Source organism: Zonotrichia albicollis, unplaced genomic scaffold (genome assembly GCF_047830755.1).
Source record: "Zonotrichia albicollis isolate bZonAlb1 unplaced genomic scaffold, bZonAlb1.hap1 Scaffold_135, whole genome shotgun sequence".
NCBI classification, from domain to species: Eukaryota; Metazoa; Chordata; class Aves; order Passeriformes; family Passerellidae; genus Zonotrichia; species Zonotrichia albicollis.
Genome location: NW_027428354.1, coordinates 185001 through 192500, shown reverse-complemented (window position 1 = coordinate 192500; position 7500 = coordinate 185001).

Below are 7500 nucleotides of genomic sequence, written 5' to 3'. Positions count from 1 at the left end.
GAAAAATCCGCGGAGGCCGGGCGGGCGCCCCCACTCTCTGCCCGCGCACCGGCGCGCCTAAACCGCGGAAAAAAAAGAAAAAACGCGGACCCGCGTGGCAACCCAGCCCGCCCGGCCCAAGGGGCTCGGTCGATGCGCCCGCGACCGAGGTGGACGAGGCGCCGCCGCCTCGCCCGGGAAAGGTCCGGGGGGCTCTCGGACTCTCTCTCTCTCTCTCTCTCTCTCTCTCTCTCTGTCGGGTGCCGGGTCCGTCAACTCCGAAAAACTCCGCCCGCCAACGCGGGTCCCCGGCTTAAGGCCGAGGAAGGGGGACGGCTTCAACGAGGCGGCCCGGGGACGGGGCGCCCCGACCCCGGCTCCGCAGCTTCACCGGGCGGGCGGACGGCCCGAAACAGTGCCCGCCGAGTGGGCCCCGGCTTAAGGCCAGGCACAAAAGGGACGAGGCGCCGCCGCCTCGCCCGCCAAGCGGCTCTCTCGAATCGCCTTTCACAGCCCTTCTCTCTCGGCATCCCGGGGGGATCCGGCCCCTCCGCTCGGCAGCCCTTCTCTCTCGGCATCCCGGGGGGAGATCCGGCCCCTCCGCTCGGCAGCCCTTCTCTCTCGGCATCCCGGGGGGAAACCGGCCCCTCCGCTCGGCAGCCCTTCTCTCTCGGCATCCCGGGGGGAGATCCGGCCCCTCCGCTCGGCAGCCCTTCTCTCTCGGCATCCCGGGGGGGAGATCCGGCCCCTCCGCTCGGCAGCCCTTCTCTCTCGGCATCCCCGGGGGGAGATCCGGCCCCTCCGCTCGGCAGCCCTTCTCTCTCGGCATCCCGGGGGAAACCGGCCCCTCCCCGCTGGCAGCCCTTCTCTCTCGGCATCCCGGGGGAAACCGGCCCCCTCCGCTCGGCAGCCCTTCTCTCTCGGCATCCCGGGGGGAATCCGGCCCCTCCGCTCGGCAGCCCTTCTCTCTCGGCATCCCGGGGGGAATCCGGCCCCTCCGCTCGGCAGCCCTTCTCTCTCGGCATCCCGGGGGGAATCCGGCCCCTCCGCTCGGCAGCCCTTCTCTCTCGGCATCCCGGGGGGAATCCGGCCCCTTCTCTCTCTCTCTCTCTCTCTCTCTCTCTCTCTCTATCTCTCGGCCTCCCGGGGGAACCGGCCCCTCCGCTCGCAGCCCTTCTCTCTCGGTCTCTCGGGGGGATCCGGTCCGTCTTTTCTCAGCCCTTCTCTCTCGGCCTCGCTCTCACTGTGCCAACTTCCCCGGGAGGGACGGGAGCCGGAGCCGAGCCACAAGGAGACTCGCCCCGGCTAGGCGGAACACTGGCTTTTTCCCTTTGCCGGCCACCTGAGTGCGGCTGCTCCTCTCCGCCTTAAACGTAGGCACAGCCTCAGCCAACCTACGGGGATGCGGCCCGTCACCTCGCTCCCATAATACGGGCAGATAAGTCCCAAGCCGCCGAGGCCTCCAAGAGGACCGATGGAGATCGACCGGGAAGGGGCGCCGCCTCAGGCCGCAGCCTACGATGAGGCAGCCGGAGGCAGCCGACAACAGCGACCCCTTGGTGAACTTCCGCAGCCGGCCGAGACAACAGGTCTACCCGGCACCCGCCGCTATTTGACTAAGTCCCGCCGGCGCGAGGTAGACCTGGTGTCCCAGGGGCCGGGGTAGACCTGGTGTCCCAGGGGCCGGGGTAGACCTGGTGTCCCGGGCTCCGGGGTAGACCTGGTGTCCCGGGGGCCGGGGTAGACCTGGTGTCCGGGTCTCCGGGGTAGACCTGGTGTCCCGGGGGCCGGGGTAGACCTGGTGTCCGGGGCTCCGGGGTAGACCTGGTGTCCCGGGCGCCGGGGTAGACCTGGTGTCCCGGGCTCCGGGGTAGACCTGGTGTCCCGGGCGCCGGGGTAGACCTGGTGTCCCGGGCTCCGGGGTAGACCTGGTGTCCCGGGGGCCGGGGTAGACCTGGTGTCCGGGGCTCCGGGGTAGACCTGGTGTCCCGGGCGCCGGGGTAGACCTGGTGTCCCGGGCTCCGGGGTAGACCTGGTGTCCCGGGCGCCGGGGTAGACCTGGTGTCCGGGTCTCCGGGGTAGACCTGGTGTCCCGGGGGCCGGGGTAGACCTGGTGTCCGGGGCTCCGGGGTAGACCTGGTGTCCCGGGCGCCGGGGTAGACCTGGTGTCCCGGGCTCCGGGGTAGACCTGGTGTCCCGGGCGCCGGGGTAGACCTGGTGTCCCGGGCTCCGGGGTAGACCTGGTGTCCCGGGGGCCGGGGTAGACCTGGTGTCCGGGGCTCCGGGGTAGACCTGGTGTCCCGGGGGCCGGGGTAGACCTGGTGTCCGGGGCTCCGGGGTAGACCTGGTGTCCCGGGCGCCGGGGTAGACCTGGTGTCCCGGGCTCCGGGGTAGACCTGGTGTCCCGGGGGCCGGGGTAGACCTGGTGTCCGGGGCTCCGGGGTAGACCTGGTGTCCCGGGCGCCGGGGTAGACCTGGTGTCCCGGGCTCCGGGGTAGACCTGGTGTCCCGGGGGCCGGGGTAGACCTGGTGTCCGGGTCTCCGGGGTAGACCTGGTGTCCCGGGGGCCGGGGTAGACCTGGTGTCCGGGGCTCCGGGGTAGACCTGGTGTCCCGGGCGCCGGGGTAGACCTGGTGTCCCGGGCTCCGGGGTAGACCTGGTGTCCCGGGGGCCGGGGTAGACCTGGTGTCCGGGTCTCCGGGGTAGACCTGGTGTCCCGGGGGCCGGGGTAGACCTGGTGTCCGGGGCTCCGGGGTAGACCTGGTGTCCCGGGTGCCGGGGTAGACCTGGTGTCCCGGGCGCCGGGGTAGACCTGGTGTCCCGGGCTCCGGGGTAGACCTGGTGTCCCGGGGGCCGGGGTAGACCTGGTGTCCGGGGCTCCGGGGTAGACCTGGTGTCCCGGGCGCCGGGGTAGACCTGGTGTCCCGGGCTCCGGGGTAGACCTGGTGTCCCGGGCGCCGGGGTAGACCTGGTGTCCCGGGCTCCGGGGTAGACCTGGTGTCCCGGGCGCCGGGGTAGACCTGGTGTCCGGGTCTCCGGGGTAGACCTGGTGTCCCGGGGGCCGGGGTAGACCTGGTGTCCGGGGCTCCGGGGTAGACCTGGGGTCCCGGGCGCCGGGGTAGACCTGGTGTCCCGGGCTCCGGGGTAGACCTGGTGTCCCGGGCGCCGGGGTAGACCTGGTGTCCCGGGCTCCGGGGTAGACCTGGTGTCCCGGGCGCCGGGGTAGACCTGGTGTCCCAGGGACCGGGGTAGACCTGGTGTCCCGCCAGATCCGGAGAAGACCTGGTGTCCCCGGCCCGAGAGCCAGCAGACCTGGTGTCCCCGGACCGAGACGGGGTAGACCGGCTGTCCGCGGCCAGAGACGGGGTAGACCTGGTGTCCCCGGCCCGAGACGGGGTAGACCTGGTGTCTGCGGCACAAGACGGGGTAGACCTGGTGTCTCCGGCCAGAAGCGGGGTAGACCTGTTGTCCTAGAGCCCGGGGTAGACCTGGTGTCCCGGGCGCCGGGGTAGACCTGGTGTCCGGGTCTCCGGGGTAGACCTGGTGTCCCGGGGGCCGGGGTAGACCTGGTGTCCCAGGCGCCGGGGTAGACCTGGTGTCCCAGGGGCCGGGGTAGACCTGGTGTCCCGGGAGCCGGGGTAGACCTGGTGTCCCAGGGGCCGGGGTAGACCTGGTGTCCCGGGCTCGGGGGTAGACCTGGTGTCCCGGGGGCCGGGGTAGACCTGGTGTCCCGGGCTCCGGGGTAGACCTGGTGTCCTCGAGCGCCGGGTAGACCTGGTGTCCGGGGCTCCGGGGTAGACCTGGTGTCCCGGGCGCCGGGGTAGACCTGGTGTCCGGGGCTCCGGGGTAGACCTGGTGTCCCGGGCGCCGGGGTAGACCTGGTGTCCCGGGCTCCGGGGTAGACCTGGTGTCCCGGGGGCCGGGGTAGACCTGGTGTCCGGGTCTCCGGGGTAGACCTGGTGTCCCGGGGGCCGGGGTAGACCTGGTGTCCGGGGCTCCGGGGTAGACCTGGTGTCCCGGGCGCCGGGGTAGACCTGGTGTCCCGGGCGCCGGGGTAGACCTGGTGTCCCGGGCTCCGGGGTAGACCTGGTGTCCCGGGGGCCGGGGTAGACCTGGTGTCCGGGGCTCCGGGGTAGACCTGGTGTCCCGGGCGCCGGGGTAGACCTGGTGTCCCGGGCTCCGGGGTAGACCTGGTGTCCCGGGCGCCGGGGTAGACCTGGTGTCCCGGGCTCCGGGGTAGACCTGGTGTCCCGGGCGCCGGGGTAGACCTGGTGTCCGGGTCTCCGGGGTAGACCTGGTGTCCCGGGGGCCGGGGTAGACCTGGTGTCCGGGGCTCCGGGGTAGACCTGGTGTCCCGGGCGCCGGGGTAGACCTGGTGTCCCGGGCTCCGGGGTAGACCTGGTGTCCCGGGCGCCGGGGTAGACCTGGTGTCCCGGGCTCCGGGGTAGACCTGGTGTCCCGGGCGCCGGGGTAGACCTGGTGTCCCAGGGACCGGGGTAGACCTGGTGTCCCGCCAGATCCGGAGAAGACCTGGTGTCCCCGGCCCGAGAGCCAGCAGACCTGGTGTCCCCGGACCGAGACGGGGTAGACCGGCTGTCCGCGGCCAGAGACGGGGTAGACCTGGTGTCCCCGGCCCGAGACGGGGTAGACCTGGTGTCTGCGGCACAAGACGGGGTAGACCTGGTGTCTCCGGCCAGAAGCGGGGTAGACCTGTTGTCCTAGAGCCCGGGGTAGACCTGGTGTCCCGGGCGCCGGGGTAGACCTGGTGTCCGGGTCTCCGGGGTAGACCTGGTGTCCCGGGGGCCGGGGTAGACCTGGTGTCCGGGGCTCCGGGGTAGACCTGGTGTCCCGGGCTCCGGGGTAGACCTGGTGTCCCAGGCGCCGGGGTAGACCTGGTGTCCCAGGGGCCGGGGTAGACCTGGTGTCCCGGGAGCCGGGGTAGACCTGGTGTCCCAGGGGCCGGGGTAGACCTGGTGTCCCGGGCTCGGGGGTAGACCTGGTGTCCCGGGGGCCGGGGTAGACCTGGTGTCCCGGGCTCCGGGGTAGACCTGGTGTCCTCGAGCGCCGGGTAGACCTGGTGTCCCAGGGCCCGGGGTAGACCTGGTGTCCCGGGCTCCGGGGTAGACCTGGTGTCCCGGGCGCCGGGGTAGACCCGGTGTCCTCGAGCGCCGGGTAGACCTGGTGTCCCGGGACTCGGGGTAGACCTGCTGTCCCGTTCCCCGGGGTAGACCTGGTGTCCCAGGGCCTACCCCGGGGCCCGGGACACCAGGTCTACCCATGGTCCCAGGACACCAGGTCTACCCCGGGGAACGGGACACCAGGTCTACCCCGGGCCCCGGGACACCAGGTCTACCCATGGTCCCGGGACACCAGGTCTACCCCGGGGCCCGCGACACCAGGTCTACCCCGGCCTCTGGGACACCAGGTCTACCCAGGGCCCTGGGACAACAGGTCTACCCCGGGGCCCTCTGACACCAGGTCTACCCCGGGGAACGGGACACCAGGTCTACCCCGGGGCCCGCGACACCAGGTCTACCCGGTGCTCTAGGACAACAGGTCTACCCCGGGGCCCGCGACACCAGGTCTACCCAGGGCCCTCGGACACCAGGTCTACCCCGGGCCCCGGGACACCAGGTCTACCCCGGGCCCTGGGACACCAGGTCTACCCCGGGCCCTGGGACACCAGGTCTACCCCGGGGAACGGGACACCAGGTCTACCCCGGGCCCCGGGACACCAGGTCTACCCCGGGGCCTGCGACACCAGGTCTACCTCGGGGAACGGGACACCAGGTCTACCCCGGGGCCCGCGACATCTGGTCTACCCAGTGCTCTAGGACAACAGGTCTACCCCGGGGCCCGCGACACCAGGTCTACCCCGGGGAACGGGACACCAGGTCTACCCCGGGCCCCGGGACACCAGGTCTACCCCGGGCCCTGGGACACCAGGTCTACCCAGGGCCCTCGGACACCAGGTCTACCCCGGGGCCCGCGACACCAGGTCTACCCAGGGCCCTCGGACACCAGGTCTACCCCGGGCCCCGGGACACCAGGTCTACCCCGGGCCCTGGGACACCAGGTCTACCCAGGGCCCTCGGACACCAGGTCTACCCCGGGGAACGGGACACCAGGTCTACCCCGGGCCCTGGGACACCAGGTCTACCCAGGGCCCTCGGACACCAGGTCTACCCCGGGGAACGGGACACCAGGTCTACCCCGGGCCCCGGGACACCAGGTCTACCCCGGGCCCTGGGACACCAGGTCTACCCCGGGGCCCGCGACACCAGGTCTACCTCGGGGAACGGGACACCAGGTCTACCCCGGGGCCCGCGACACCTGGTCTACCCAGTGCTCTAGGACAACAGGTCTACCCCGGGGCCCGCGACACCGGGTCTACCCCGGGGCCCTCGGTCACCAGGTCTACCCGGGGGTTAGGGTTAGGGTTAGGGTAAGGGTTGGGGTAAGGGTTAGGGTTAGGGTAAGGGTTGGGGTTGGGGTTGGGGTTGGGGTAGGGGTTGGGGTAGGGGTTAGGGTTGGGGTTGGGGTTGGGGTTGGGGTTGGGGTTAGGGTTAGGGTTAGGGTTAGGGTTAGGGTTAGGGTTAGTGTTAGGGTAAGGGTTGGGCTTGGGGTTGGGGTAAGGGTTAGGGTTAGGGTTGGGGTAAGGGGTAGGGTTAGGGTTAGGGTAAGGGTTGGGGTTGGGGTTGGGGTAGGGGTTAGGGTTGGGGTTGGGGTTGGGGTTGGGGTTGGGGTTAGGGTTAGGGAAACCAGGTCTACCCCGGGGCCCGCGACACCGGGTCTACCCCGGGGCCCTCGGACACCAGGTCTACCCCGGGGTTAGGGTTAGGGTAAGGGTTGGGGTTGGGGTAAGGGTTAGGGTTAGGGTTAGGGTTAGGGTTAGGGTTAGGGTAAGGGTTGGGCTTGGGGTTGGGGTAAGGGTTAGGGTTAGGGTTGGGGTAAGGGGTAGGGTTAGGGTTAGGGTTGGGGTTGGGGTTGGGGTTAGGGTTAGGGTTAGGGTTAGGGTGTGGGTTGGGGTTGGGGTTGGGGTAGGGGTTAGGGTTGGGGTTGGGGTTGGGGTTGGGGTTAGGGTTAGGGTAAGGGGTAGGGTTAGGGTTAGGGTGTGGGTTGGGGTTGGGGTTGGGGTTAGGGTTAGGGTTAGGGTTGGGGTTAGGGTTAGGGTTAGGTTTAGGGTTAGGGACACCAGGTCTACCCCGGGCCCTGGGACAACAGGTCTACCCCGGGGCCTGGGCTGCCGTAGCCTAAGTCCGGCGGCGGACACCAGGTCTACCCCGAGCCCCGGGCTGCCGTAGCCTAAGTCCGGCGGCGGACACCAGGTCTACCCCGAGCCCCGGGCTGCCGTAGCCTAAGTCCGGCGGCGGACACCAGGTCTACCCCGAGCCCCGGGCTGCCGTAGCCTAAGTCCGGCGGCGGACACCAGGTCTACCCCGAGCCCCGGGCTGCCGTAGCCTAAGTCCGGCGCCGGACACCAGGTCTACCCCGAGCCCCGGGCTGCCGCAGACCGAGTCC